A 15879-nucleotide genomic window follows, 5' to 3' on the forward strand; every position below is an offset into this window, starting at 1 on the left:
GATGCATAAAAGGCTTAAATCATCAAATCTTATTTGTACGCTTTTAATATTTTGTGGTGCCTTGACTCTTACAGTATGGTCACCTTCAGAAATAATAACTTGTTTATTTAATGGTGCAAATCATCTGAGTGTGCTGACTGTTGTGCATTTATTTGTACAAGCCAAATGTAGATTTTTTTAGAAGGACTACAATTCACTACATCCTGAACCATTTTTACAATGCACTCTCAACCACATTGACCTCATGAAGCCTCAGAAAATAAAACAATGTGCAAGAATAAAGATAGGATGGTACGTGATAAATTTACTTTGTGAGAAAAGCATTAAGAATTCTTCAAATACACAATATTAACTGGTTTTGGAGTCCTCATTTTCTGACATTTTTTTTCCTTCCTCACTTAATATGAGAATCTTGTTCCTTTTCACGGTTTAAGCTTCATAGCTTCTAGTCCCTTGGTTGCTATTATCAGTCAGTCAGCTTCCTGATTAAACCTGTTTTCAGAATAATCTCTCAGTCCGGGTTCAGTCAGTCCTCCTTGTGCAAGAGTTGAGAATGTGCACAACAAAAAATATTAAAACAAAACCCAGAATCTCCTAGAACCTTTTTGACAATGATCCTTTTTACTTTCTCTGTGTATACAGCACTAGTGCCTGTGTGAAAGCATGGCCGCTATTCCACGATGAATGGCAGCATAGCTTCAAAGATATATTATTGCAAACTGTGTGTTGTGTAAATAAGTTAATATATATGTATATGTGTAAAGGCACATATTTTTCCAACCTGGGCTAAAGTTGATAGACTGAAAGTACCAGTCTGGTCTCTGTGGGTTAAAAAGAGCGATACGGTGACTTTAATTGAAATAAAAAATGTAATGCCAAAGTTGGCAGTGCTGCGTTTGAACAAATACTGCTATGAATCACCAAAAGTCTTTTTTTTTTTCTTTTGTGTAGCCAGGATGGAAGAGTGGAGCAATGAGGCATCAGTAAGTGCTGATTTGAATGATGTGATATTTCTCTGAAGTGTTACCTGGCAACATAAATAAATAAATGCTGATATGCTAACAATAGTGAGTTTTTTTTCCACGTTCAGGGTGGAGGTCCCATTATAGCCTTTCAACAAAACCTCCTGTTAAGACAGCAGATGCTAAAGTTTCAAGCCCTTAAGTTCCATATCTTATTAGAGGTAGTTGTTTTGCACTTTCTGGGAGACGTTTCAAGGAATATTTAGTGTGGAATGGTAAGAACACAACCATCCAATATATTTCAAATTTTTTTGTGTGACCTACTGATTTAAATGATAAAACTGACTGTGCTCGTATTTTACAAGTCCTCAGATCAATTTAACTGTATATTTAAAAAATAAATATAGAAAAAGTTTTTTCCAGCTTCCACCTTTGATTGATCATTCCACTTTCTTTTAACACATAGGCTATGTTAATGAAATTACTCAAGAAAGAGAATATTTATTTATTTGCGTTCTACATTTCTTAGATGTTACATATTATTTTGTCTTTTTTCAAAGGGCGTTTTGAAAGAACATTGCTCCTTCTATCAGTTTCCTCCTTTAAATAATTTGACACACTCACCTACTAACCTTCAAAAGCAGTAGGAGTGGTGATTTTATAAAATCTTTTGTTGGCTTCTGAGGCAGACGTCCTCCCCAGTCAGAAAATAAACTGTGCTGTTGTCGCGGATCTGCCCTAATTTCACAAACCTCCCTCCTGGGCAGCTGTTCAAGAACTACCGTAGCAGAAATTCTTTGGAAAATAAGAACAAGTTGGTTTGTGGATTGTAAAGATTCTTTATAAAAAAAGGACAGGGAGATTTTTTGGCAACCGAGTGAGTCTCCTGCCCAGTTAATAGTTCTCAACCACCAACACGCAATGTGAAAGCTGGGAATTTCATGGCTTCTGCTAGCTTCCTAATGGGAAGCTGTTCTGTTTGGAGTGAAGGAAAGAGCAGCTGTTTGGCCTCATCAAACGAGATGCAAAACACAAAGGTTTAGACATGTTCACTTATGTAGACAAGCACCATCATTGTAATAGACTTGTCTGCAATGTCAATCCTTGAGGTACACCTTAGAAGGAAATTCTGTTATTATTTCAGTTATGTGGCAAATGTGTGCTGTTTTAAATGGATATTCCAAACACAAATAGAACGGTGTTTTTTTTTAAGCTCCAACCTACTGCATGACATCTGGAGCAAACCAGAGCAAAAAACAGAAGTCTAAACTCTTTCTGGTCTTATTTAAGGAAAAGGCAGTGCTTCCCCTCCTCTTTGACTCTGGTCTGGGTGTGGTTTTGAGAGACAAAGTTCTGTGAATGATGTGTGTGTCTTTAATTCAGTGCCTGACTTAAGAGTAAGAAGGGACAGATGTATTTGAGAGAGAGAGAACTTGAGTTTACTCTGAAGCATAGAAACTACATGCAAAAGTATCTTTCGTTTTCTTCTAACAGCCTTTGCAGGATATTGTGGGTTCTTGTACATTGCGGTTTACAAAATGTTCCTGTTTCCAATGAATCCTGAGTGAAAACCACCTTTTGAGTAAGTAAGAATATTTCCAATTTTATCTTCGTACAAATAATTATTTCATCACTATTGCAAGGAATAATGCCAGCAAAATATGTATATGTAATAAAAAGTGGTATGCTCTAGGAGTGATGAAACAAGGTGACTTCACTTAAGAGGTTTAAAATTCTGCTGGTGATAAGACTATGAATTTCGCATGCCTAAAGGTTCTCCCGCAGCATTTACTGTCTTCTGTTTAATGTTTCTCAGAGAAAGAGAGATCCTAACAGGGAATGAAGGGAAAAAGAACTATAAAAGTGGATAACCATTACCATCTGAAAGTTAGCTATACTTTTACTTTTACTTTCTTAATTTTTAAGTGCAACTAGAATAGTGCGACCCATCAATCAGATGGAATAAACATGCTGGTTTATCCTTTCAAAGTATTAATTCATAGATCACTGCTCCCTGCATTGAGAGACGGAGTCAAGAATGTTTAGCTTGATTTAAGGATGTGAGAAATGAGGACTAAATTAAAGACTTGCATTGATGCTCTGTGATCGTTTTTATTTTACGGGTAGGGTTGCATGGCCTCCGTAATTAAAGATTAGATATCTGGTGTCTCTCATAATGAACTTTGTAAAGCTCCTAAGTTTTTCCTAAGTTCAGTGAGGCACTATAAATGTTTTATTTTCCTTTGATGATCTTAAATTATATGAAATACTTCTGAGTATAGGTTTCTAGTTTGCTCAGGAAAAGACTATTGAAAAGGCGCCTGTGTTCTCCATAGAAGTAGGATTTCCATATATAGCGAAAAAAAAAGTTATAGTTAATTTAACATTAAGAAGCCAGACATGACCCAAAGTCTGAATAATAGCACTAGAGATTATATGAAATGTTTTATGAATTATGGTTACGTCTCAGACAGAACAATTTTCTAATCAGAATGTCTGAGAACTCCAAGTTCTGGCACGTGAATATTATCCTTAGAATCTGCTCATTACATTTCTGGCAGTTTCTCTGACTGATGATTTCAACTCTGTGATGGGGAAAGGTCATGCTATCCATCTCCTGCCTTTATTTCCTTTATTGTGCTTGTCTTAGCAATGAAAACTCAATAAGAGAAAATCCATAGAGATTGTAACGTAGTATCATATGGAAAAACATGAACGGCCTATTTATTTGTTTAAAACTAATTTTTAATGAACTGTTGGATGTGGTTACCAAGTTAAGCATGAGTGACAATATTTCATGGAACAGTCACACATTCCGAGAATCCTTATCACACATTTTTAATTTCCCCCATGACTGTTTTCCAAAAATGGTTGAAGAAGAAAATACAGTTTGCTGCTGTTTGTCCTGTCTCACTGTTGTTTACTGCACAACAAAGGTGGAATAAATACAATAATCTCTTGTGAGCATGGCAGTGAAAGGAATTTGATTTAAGAAAAAGATGCACCATTTTTATTAAAGAAGACTTAAAGCTTTTTGGTGTTTCAGAAACTGAAAAAATACTCTGTGTGATTCTGCAACTTGAAAAGAAAACCACATCTGGGCAAATTTTTAAGATTGCGTGCGTGCAGTGGTAGAAGTATTTGTTTTGATATATATCACTAGAAGCTAGATGTTATTTTTGTTTCTTTTTTCATTATTATTATTATTATTATTATTATTATTATTAAACTACTGCATTTAAAAGGGTATTTTGAAATGAATATTCAAGCCACAAAATTAAAAAATGTATTCAGCAACCACTTGACAATATCTAGGAACGTATGTGGCAAAGAAGAAATAAAGTTTTTAAATATTTAAAAAAATAAAAATAAAAACTCTTGGCCATACAGTGCCAGACATGTCCTATGCAAGCACAGGGGTGACCTCTGTTTCCCACCTGACATCATTTTTATGATTGCAGCAATACTGTGGCTTTCTTTGAGGCCTCCTCAGTTGGTTTTAACTGAGGCTAAAGTAGAGAATATAGGTCATGTTACATGTAGTTAAAGAGAACTGTGTGTTTTAATGACAAAGCTTCTGACCCACAAAGTTTGGAAATAACTGCGCTTAAGACTTGAAAGATGTAATCTATATGAGATAGATATATATTGGAAATACCATGGAGTCCAATAAAATTTGCATTATAAGCAAAATTAAGTTTATTAATTATTAAAAATGCTAACTTTTATATTTCAAATAGAAGGTTGTGAAGGACAGTTCACAAGTACTACACAAAGTGCACAATCTGAAAAAATCAAGTCTGTTTAGAATAAAACGATGGCCCTAAAGACGTTTATACAGAAACCGGGCCTTTTCCAAGCCCGCCAAATGTTTCTGTACAGTTGAAAAGAGTAGGATAAAATTGCACATATTGGTTATGTGAGACAGCTAAGCAAGGGAGTGTAGTTTAGATTTACGTGCTCACATTCCACATTAGGTTACTTCTGTTAGCTTTACTGTTTGAGACAGCACCTTGCTGAATTCTCAGACCCTGCTTGTAAATACCAGTCTGAGAGCAAACAAGTGCCTTTTTCCTTAGGCATGTGCTTTGAGTCAAGTTAAATTAGTTGAGAGCTGTTCACACTTATTTGGGAAGTCAAATGCTTAGTATCTTAATAGGGGAAAAATAGGGCTGCTTTTTGTTACCTTTCAGTTTCAAAAGCAAATAATAAACAGAACCCCGTTAAAAACAATTCAATCAGCATGAAAAATGTAAAATCTCCGAAGAACATACAATTTAGGAAGTCAATGTTTTTCTAAAAGAAATCGATTTTCATTCTAAACCAGGTAATATTAGATGTCTAGTAACCAAAGCATAAAATAAAATCCCCAGACAGCGCTCTTCCCATTGAATAATTTTTGCTTTTTTTCCTCAAATTGTTTTCCTAATTATGTGTGCTAATAGCTTCCTCTTGTCATTAAAGTATTTTTTATTTTTGTATTTATTCCTAGAACAATTTAGGAAAATTAGAAAGAGGGCCAAAATATGACAAATGCAACAATACATTTATATTTGAAGTGATTATTTAAAACAAAGTATAAGCTGCACATGCATTATTTTGTATTGAGTAAGGAGTAATTTCTCAGTTATACTATATGCATTTAACATATTTTTAAAAAATATTTCTCATTATAATTGCTTAGGATTTTATCTAAAGGCTAACAGTATGACTGTACACTTCTACTTAGAAGTACAAATAAGTGTAAAGGCAAAACTAACCATTCCCCGTTAAAAAATGTATAAATATTCTGTATTGTTTGAATTGTATTACTGAATGACTTTGCAGTTGAAAATACTGTTCAAAATAAAAATCAATATAAATACGTAGCCCTCTCCCTACAATGTAATTGTTTGAATTCTGTGTTGAGCCAATTCATTTCAAAGTAGAATTGCACTTCACCGGGTGTTTGATTTTAAGTTTACCATTACAGTCTGGAGTACATAATTATGAAACAAGAACATGTTGGAGCCAAAGCTAAACAAGTGGGATAGTTCTGAACAGATATATTCAGGACAATTTTTTAGAGGACATTTGTGTAATAACAAGGAAAACATATTTATGGCTCATATTATTTAGATTTCGTAATTGGCTACAAAAAATGTACATCATTTAATGATTGACATTAATTAAATTAAATCAAGTCACTCCCAGACTAGGTTGATTAGTCTTATTTTATAATGTGTCATTATAGTGAAGAATGGTGAATTGTTCCATGATCAAGGTTTTTTTTTAATTAAGCCATACTACACCAGACTTATGCCATGGTAATGGAATAAAATATTTTGAGTGAATCGAAACCGTGTACTAGTTCAAAAATGAGTACACAATTAGTACAAAAAGTAACACAGGAAGAGTTTATACCAATACTTAAAATGTCTGAATGTGACATCATACTCGTGTCAAAATGTAATGTTTGTAAGGGCAGTGTAAAGTAAAATATAGGAAGAAAATCAGTTGAATGATATTTATATATACAAATCCAAAGATTTGAAATGAATTCTGAACTCTGAATTCTGGTTTTTAAAAGCAAGTACTGACCGCTCGTGTTTTAAGTATCATCCGAAAATGATTATCTATTTAAAACATAACTTGGGTGATTAACGCCAACCTTGTGAAGAGCTCTCATCTTTTTTGTTGTTGTTTTTTTATCTTATAATTGCTCCAAATCAATTTCAAAGGAAAGCCATTGTGCATAAAAAACCTTTCTTGTTCGAAATGATATGGGTACACTCAGCTCCTTTGTTATGACTAGAGACCCAGTTTTCACTCTCCTTTGTAATTTGTATCTTTTCAAACAACCCAGTTTTCGACCATTTCTTTATTTTACACATTGAATACAAAACAAGATCTTCCGATTCAGACGTATGTTAACCATTCCACCGAATTATCAGTGTTCAGAATGTTTCACATTCTGCATGGTCTCATATGTAATACCCTCTCTTCTTTTGTACCTCATACACAGCTGCTCGATGTCCATGTAAAATTATATTTGGCATTGTTTTTGTGTAAATATGAGAGTTGTAATCTCTAAAATATTTAAATAGAATAATTGTACTCTCATTGAGTCTGAATGCATAATAATAAAGCCCTAAATTACATCTGAAGACTACAGGATTAAATGGAATATTATGTGGAACGGCTCTAACTGCCTGGTTTTCTCTGGTTCTCTATCATGTTCTGATAGCACAGCAACACATCAACAAAGACACTAATGTTAAGTGCATTGGTTATTTTTAATTTCTCGTAGAAGAGTGTTCTAATTCTAGCTACGTAATAGATTATATTTATTTTGAAAACAATAAATTAGTAGATAATGTGATAAATCTTAATGTAGTTCAAAAGTTCTTTGTTGACCAATGGGAGTCACATATCCTAAATGTATGTTGTTTTAGGGTCAGTGTTGAGGAGAATTAGGCCATAATTTGAAAACAATATACTCTATTCAGTAGATTCAGTAGTTTCTGTATCTAGTGTACATTTTCACTTAGTAGCTGAAATGTAAAGTTTTTTTCAGGCCTTTAGAATATTTTATTAATAAAACTACATTAAAAATAATATATAATTATTAGAAGGAAAATAAGAACTATATAGAGCATAATATAATTTCTGCAGAGATCAGAATAATAAGGTGCCGCTAGTGTCTAGTTTCTAGTCTTCACCATGAAACAACTTTAACTAATGTGGTACAAACTCTACACTACATTATGATAAAAGATCAAATACTGCTTAAATGAGGTATTAATACAACTGTCTTTATCTCAGTCATATTCTTGTTTGCTGTTTTGATTTTTCTAACATCTGTTAGGTGTGATTTAATTTTAAATATTATCCACAATTTATACAATGTAAATAGAGTTGTGCGGAAGTTTTCAAAAGCGCACACTTTTAGCTTTAACTTAATATATCTTATTAAATATTTTACCCTAACACAAATAATATTGTCTAAGGTATTGGGCATACATGGAGCTATAACAGATACATTATTCATTGAATACAGAATTTGAACAAAAGTGATCCTTTAATTTATCTTTGATTCCTTAGGAAAACAAGGAAATGCAGAGTAAGAAAGGGATCCTTAAAACATCAATTTATTCTGTAAGAATAATACTCCTGTATGTCTAAATTGTGTTACACTGATGTATTTATGAGTTTTTTTTCTCCATAGCTGCAAGCTTATGATGGGAAAACAATACAACCAGCCTGTTACTGTATCCTGGAAAAATACACTCAAATCATAACAAGCATAAATGATGCACAAAACTCTTCCTTCTCAATGAAACCTTAAGCAAAACACTATGGCAGAAAGCAGAAGTCTATTTGGCTGTGAGCATTTTTTACTGTGGGTCTTATTCACGAAGCACTTAGGAGCGTTGCTTCCTCAAAATGGAACGTTTGGCAAAAGGCAGTATTTTTTAAACAAACTCATGGAAATGGAAAGAAAGGCGTCTTTGAACTGCTAAAATTAATGAAGGCAAAAGAGTAAACCAGTTCAGAATTAATAAGAACATGTGCAGACGTACATTATATTTTTTCTACAGCAGTAAAACATGATTCCACAATCAAGAAGAATGATTTAATAGCTTTGGATATAATTATTGGATCAATTTAATGAATTGTAAAAGATCCAAGAATATACGTCTCAAAATATAGTCTGATACTAAAAGGCTATGTGAAATATTTCTTTTTGCTTTTTAGTGTTGTTTTCTTTATGCATTTTATTGTTAATGGATAGCTACCGACTTTGGAAATGTAGAATTAATATAGGCTTGTTTTGATTATGACTTTTTATGTCTGCTCAACCAGACTATGAAGAGATTTTTAGATTAGGGCGGCATTGTGTTGTAGGGAAAAATATGAATTTCTTATTTTCTCAGCGAAAAGACTGAGTTATTTTCTAAGAAAAATGTCTGTGAGTGACAGTTAAAGGTTTATCAACATTAACATAACCACTGGGCAGGGTTGCTGTTTTAGCAACTTCAGGTGTGTCATTCTACTAGCAGAAAGAAATTGACCCTGTTTTCTTTGGAGCCCAAATCACTCTTACTCATTAATGTCAGAACTCACCCACCTCACAGTTTTGTAAATTGTGTTCCAAAATGGATTTATGTCAACATAATGTTGGCCAAGATTAAATCAAAACGTCAACCCACCTACTATTCGCAAAAGACAATAGTTCATGGCGGTTATCCACTAAACACAAGCAGCAAGCCTCGAGCAAACAAACACCACAGTCAAGTAATGGTTTTGTAATTTGAGATTGGCAGGTGAGCCGACATTTTGATTCAGTTGGAGCCTAAGACTCTAGGTGATAATACCCACAGTTCTTGTGTGGCACTGTTAAAAGTACAACCATTTTTAAGGTAAGCAAATCTAAGCGTTGTTACTGGTGGGTCAGGTAGTGCTGGATGGAAAATTATCTGACATTGTTCCCTCTGGGTCAGAAAATAGGTGTCAGAGTTATTTTGGATACAGCCTTTTCTTTTCTGCACTATAAATATCCAATGACACCCTTTCATAAAAAATAGGAGCAAGATGAGAGTGACAGACAGGGCCCGGCAAGTCTGAAGTTTGGCTCTGACACAAGTTTCAGCATCTGAAAATGAGAACAGCCATTAAGAGTTTGATACTTTCCTCACAGCTGTTAACCCTGCGGAATATTTTATGCTGTAAATCTGCAGTACATTATTCTGGCCTGCATGAACAAATTTTAAAAGACGTTGTTTTGTAGAAGTACAAATCCTTCAAAATATTATGAACTATAATACAGATTATCTAGACAAAAATGTAGTTCAAATCTACAAAATGGCCTTACATTAGTACTTTGCCTTGTGATGATTTAACCTGAGTCTGTACAAGATTGCAAAATCTTAACTACTGCTGTAAGAAGAAATTTCATCCAATGTTGCTACTAAGAATTACCTGATAATACAAGATAAAGCACGAGAACCCTTTTACTTTTTTAAAAATATCCCTGAATCATAATTAATAATCATCATGTGATAGGTCCATAGTTTTGTAGTGTCAAGCTTTCTCACTCTAAGAGTTACTGCTATTTAATCACTAATGGATTCTGTGTATTGTATAATTTATATATACTGAAAGAAACATTAAATTGTATTTCTAATCAGGAAAGCTCAAAGAAAACTCAAGATTGTATTGCTTTGTCACATTCTGAATTTCAAATTTCAACTGCAGGGAGTCCGACAATCTAAATATCTGCTAAGAGATTCTTTTGCTTGTGTAGCCTACTTTATTTTGTTAATTCACTGGTTTTTTTTGTCTAGATCAACTGGCTGTCTAAGATGTCAATATCAGACACCAGTAGACGTGGCTTCATGTTGTAACATTTGTTTCACGTGTTAATTGATTTTTTTTATTCTTTCTTGCCAATTTAACACTCCAGAACCCAGAATATGTTATGTTTCCAGGAAAATGTATTCAGTCACGACACTCTTTAAAAAAATGTAATAATTCCAAGATGACACATTTTTTTCAACTCTTACAACTTAAATATGTTTTCTCAGTTGTTTCTGGATTCACATTTAGCTATGCGGTTCTTTCTTTCAAAAAAGCATTATGCTGGCGATTTACAGATTACATTTGATACAGAAATGCTTCATCATTTCGATAGTTGTACGGGAATAGGGTTTTTTGCCATATGATCTGTCTACAACAATATTTTGCGAACACTTATACTTTACTCACGCAATTCATAATCGTAATAAATAATTTATAAAGATCATGTGAGAAGCCATAAAAAGAACTTCATACATTGGACATGTTACTGCTAACTTCATCCCAGTAGCTAGAATGAAAAACAAACAAAGCACAAACAATCCAAAAATCTGCTATAAATTCGATGTCCTCAGTTAAAAAAAATATCAAATTTCCATTCCCATTAAAAGCAACCGTTGGAGAAGCAAAAAACGTTTCAAAGATTGCGTGAATTCATAATTTTTCTTGCCCTGGTATGGTCTTTTTTTATTATTTTTTATGTAACTATTCGTGCCATCTACGGACGCGATGCGAGATAAGGGCCACAATGCTCCCTTTCTTGAGCTAAAAATGTTCACTTCTGGGGCTTTCAGCCATGCTAGATGGAAGCAGCTTTAAAAAAAAAAAGAAAGAAGAAAAGATGAAAGGACAATTTTATGCAGCAACCTGGTGTGTGGGGTTTGTTCTCTAAGGCTTGTTTACAGGAAGTCCACTAAATTCCAACAGATGGGTGCATTCAGAGAAAAGCATTTTATTGCATTTTTCCAAGCCTCATAAAGTCACTGAATTCTGTCCACCTTCATTTATGTGTGGGAAACTGAGGTAGCTGCGACCAGTCTCGGAAGAGTCTGCTAATGTTCTGATGTTACAAGGCAAGATTTGAACTATTGTGTTGTCAGTTGAGCAGAAAACAAAACACTTTACCAAAGAGAGTGGAATAATCTACAAACGATTTTCATTTAAATCTTTTGGCTATTGAGCCTACTTTGGGTGTCACCTCAATACTTGAAGGCGGCACGGAATTAACCTTTACTTGTTCCTTTGCAGCCAATACACACAGACAGCAGCTCCCCACTTGACATGTCTGTTGGTCTGCTTTTTTTCTGTTTCCAATCAAAGCTTTCTATTTTCATTCAGTGATATGTTACAATCCCATCAAAACTGAGACACACTGCACTTTTCTGTGAAAAATACTCTCTTGGTTTTCTAACAGCTCAATCAGCAGAAGTAGTTATTTAGAGTGCAGGTTCAGCCCCCGATCCCGACATTGTCAGTCCAAGTCGCAGTTTGAATCTGAGCTTTGTCCTTCGCTGATTGCAACCAGAATTCCATAGACGATAACACAACTGGGGACTGTTTGAGTTTGAGTGGACCAGAACACCCTTTGTGACCCCTCTGATTTGCCTCTAATTAATACTAAGTCTCGAGTAGGTACATTTGGGCTCAGAAATTGCAGATGACTGCTATAAGCAAGTTTCAGACAAAAAGATTTATAGTCCCCTCTGAAAATATGAGTACTGTAGGTGTGGGCTGTGCTGATGAACAACTGACAAAAAACAGACTTAAAGAAAGATATTTGGATTCCACGCTTTTCTTTTTTTGCGTGTAAACAGAGATTTCTGGCAGGGAAAAAGGACAGTTCTTCAACTTCACTTGCAACATAGGATAATAGAGATTCCTCTGTTTTCATGCATTCTTGTTTTTTTCTAGCAACATCCTGGATTTCTGTTATACAGAAACACCTCATCTTCCACTTTTTAACAAGCTGTCTAAGTATTGTGTCTTGTTAGACTAGGTGGTCTTGCTTGTGCTCTGAACAGCTGGTCAGGTCTTCTTCCAGCCTCACTAACACTAACGTCACATGGAGACGTTTTTTGCAAAGTAGTGCTAAGAATCCCCCATATTTTCCATAACCCCTGGCAGCACAAAAAATAACTTTGATCTTATATCCCAGGGTAATATTGAAAACCCAAATGTGAACTCTGCACAAACTATGTGCCATTCACAGTTTACATAAAAAACTCTATACAAAATTCAATGCTTTTCCTCATAATTAGTTGAAGAATTAATGCTCAATGATATTCATTTACATTTCATTTAGTACATTCCTAGATTTAGTGAGATTTTGGGCTTTTTTTTTTGTTTTGTTCTAAAGAATCAAATTGTTATGTTTTTCGTATTTAAGTTGATTCTCCTGTTTCTACTTATTCTAGTTATAATCCTGTGAAATATAGTTTCTTAGTTCCATGTTGTGGTGTAAACGCATTTAAGTATTTTGATTCTTGACTGAGCACCTCATGCTAAAAGGCTGTGAGGCATTTGGTGCCTAAGAGGCATTGTTAAAATATCTGGCACAAGTATTTGACCTCAATTTAATAATTGTTTCATGTGTTCTATCTGCAGGCAAATATAGACCATGCCTGGATGATCATTCAAAAGCAATTTTGACTGACTCCTTGAAGACGTGCTTAACTATTGGGTGGACTCTATGGAAGGTGTCAGCGTCAAACAGAAGCTGGTCTGGATAAGCCTTCCATTGGACTTATCTGTACATTTAGTCTTGATCCTTTCAGTTATGACTACATCTGGAAAAAGAATGAGCTTCAGTTAGAGATCAAGATAACTGAAATCTGAATCCATAAGCTGTAAGTATAACATAATTGCATCCTTGCATATGTACGTATAACTTTGTTTTTAAAGTAACAAATAAAATAACCACAGTCCTTCATAAACTTAGAAAAATCATATTAACTCTTCCTGATACCTTATCTCTTGCTGTCTTTCACATAGTAAGAAAATGCCATCTCAAAACAAAGATGTGCAAAAGAAAAGCAGCACTCAGGTTGAAGGGATATAATCAAATATCTTAGAGACGTAGCAGGTCTCAAACAAAATCACAGAAAATGCGTAGAAAATGGCAAAGACGTTCTCATTGTGAGACATAGCTCACTGTCGAAATGAAAACAGAGCGGACATCAGGCATGACCTTCTTGAGCATTAAAACAATCCGGAAACAGGATTTATGTATTCAGTCTCAGCCCCTGAGTACATTGTGGGATGCTTAACCAGTCTTCCTGTGCACCTGCAGTCAGGCAAGGGTTCTCCTGTTGAGGGCATTGGTGAGTTGGTCCCACAGATGTTCTGTTGACTCAGGTCAGGAGGAAAAGCTGGTCACAGCAAGACCCTGACATTGATTCGTAGTGTGGTCTTATATAGTATTGTCCTTCTGGAAAACTGACACTTCTGTGCTGACTTAAAGAAATAGAAGATTATTAGTTTAAGGACGTGTTCCAGTAATTCATGCTTGGTAAGCTATTTACAAATCCCAGAGGTTTGATTACATCCCCATTTCAGTTTTATAGGAGGCAGTTTTACCCAATGTTCAGAGTGGCAAAATGTCTTTACTGTAATGAAGCATGAATAAGGGTTTATTAGCAGTCCCCATTTCAATGTGTGCGTATTATCCAAAAATAAATAATTAGTGGGCTCCATATTTTCATTGCTTATTTCATCTAAACTTTTATTTGAATCCCTTTTATATTAATACTGATATTTATCATTTGATATTTATTTTATATTGATACTGGAAACTTTTAATAGAAAATGTTCAGATTTCTATTCAAACCTTGTCTTACAGGCCTAATGAACACTGTGGCATAAAATGCTTTAATATCAATGCTGACACCCCTATTTCCTCATTATTGTTTTTAATATATTGTACCATTTGCTAATGCTGTAAATTAACACACATCAGGGAGATGGTCATGTTGTAAAATCACACCTCAGCTCCCCCACGTATAAATACTCCCTGGCTGCACAGAACTCCCATTCTCCACCCCAGCTCCACCCTTGCAACTGCCTTTCTGGTTCATTCCTTGTAAGTGAAGCGGGGTGGTGACTGCGCTGATCTTCAGCCAGTCCTGTCCTTCCCTCAGCCAGGCGAGCTAATGCCATGTTATTAAGTACGTCATCCCTTTTCTGTTTGCCTGCTCATTTCAGCTTTATTAGGATTTGACTGAGCTACAGAATATTCCATTTTGGAGGTTGCCTTTTCGAGCAAAGTATGCTCTGTTAAGTTCTTAATCGTTATCATCCTGGATGCTGTGTGCAGTAGTTTGAACCTCTGTTCTCCCTCAATATGCACGGTATATAAAAATTGTTTGATGTACTTACCAAGTTGAGAGTAATAATAGCAATCATTCTATATTATTAACAAGACTGTTATTCATTTTTGACTTTGGACTGTATACCAGCTGTGCTTCATGCTAGTTATTAGGGCTCTAGCTTCATAATTGTAAAGTAACAATTGGAAAGGCCCAGATCCTGGGTGGGGTTCTGCTATTATATCCTTGAGCAAGGTAGATCACTTAGACTATTCCAGTAAATAATGCCTAGCTATATAAATGGGAACAAAAGTTAATTGCTTTGGAAAAAAGTATCAGCTGAATACATTAATTATGAATAATAAAAATGTTTTTATATTTCACAATGTATTAAAAATTAAAAGGGATTTACTGAATTGGAGTGGTTAGTGCTAATTTTAAATGTTGTGCGATATAGTGCTCAGAAGTCCTGGATTACTCTAGGCGGTTAGGTAAGTCTTACTGTACCTAACTTTCTATTTTGCTATACCTGTGCTATTTGAGAAGTTTCATGAGCGCACAAGGAACTATTGAAATTGAAACAGCGGTGGAGTGATGCTTTATTTATTACAAAAAAGTGGCAGGGTTTGTGGTCGCTTTAATTTGTAGGTGGCAAATCTGGTGAATGCATTTGTGATACGAGATGAAGGCAGACCATATTGAATTGCTGTTTCCTGATTCACACTTATCACTCTAGGCTGCTGAGCTGGTATGGACCAACTCAATCTGTGTCAGATCTTCATCCACCTTGTCAATCATCTTACCTCTCCAGCTGGTACTCTGTACCAACTAACAGACTGAAACTTTCTTTCACATTAGTTTTAGGAAATCCACTTTTACCCTGAGTGCTGTGGTCCCTTTGCCGAATGAAGTTTTTCCACAAGGATGGAGACGAACTAAAACATTTCCGTAACCTAGATTGACATATGTGGCTTGGCCTGTTGCTTACTGGCCAAAATAATTTAGAGAGAATCACTGTCTTAACAATTTATTTTTTAGGCAGTGGTGCCTGGCAGACCAGTAATACAAAAACAGGAATTGTTCATTTAATGTCAACAATAAAGAGCAGTGTTCTTTATTGAAAAAATCTTCAGCCTTAATTAAGATTGTTATATGTGAGCATGGGGACAAAGTGCAGAGCTCAGACAATCAAACTCACACGACAGCAACGACATCTGAAACACACCAGTACAGCTCTAGACATGTTTAAAGACCAATTAGTGAATAATGAAATCGGG

The 15879-nt window shown here is 34.9% G+C and overlaps 1 long non-coding RNA gene across 1 annotated transcript in view; it reads left to right on the forward strand.

Moving 5' to 3' along the window:
* Nucleotides 1-2338: 2338 nt before the first annotated feature.
* LOC148823399 (uncharacterized) overlaps nt 2339-15879 on the forward strand; it is a 28617-nt gene continuing 15076 nt past the window's right edge. Inside the window, exons 1-2 of the long non-coding RNA XR_016093749.1 lie at nt 2339-2544; nt 12903-13144. This is a non-coding gene — a long non-coding RNA (uncharacterized LOC148823399). The remainder of the gene's footprint in view (nt 2545-12902; nt 13145-15879) is intronic.

The sequence above is a fragment of the Atractosteus spatula genome, chromosome 11 (genome assembly GCF_055471065.1).
Source record: "Atractosteus spatula isolate fAtrSpa1 chromosome 11, fAtrSpa1.hap1, whole genome shotgun sequence".
In the NCBI taxonomy this organism is placed as follows: domain Eukaryota; kingdom Metazoa; phylum Chordata; class Actinopteri; order Semionotiformes; family Lepisosteidae; genus Atractosteus; species Atractosteus spatula.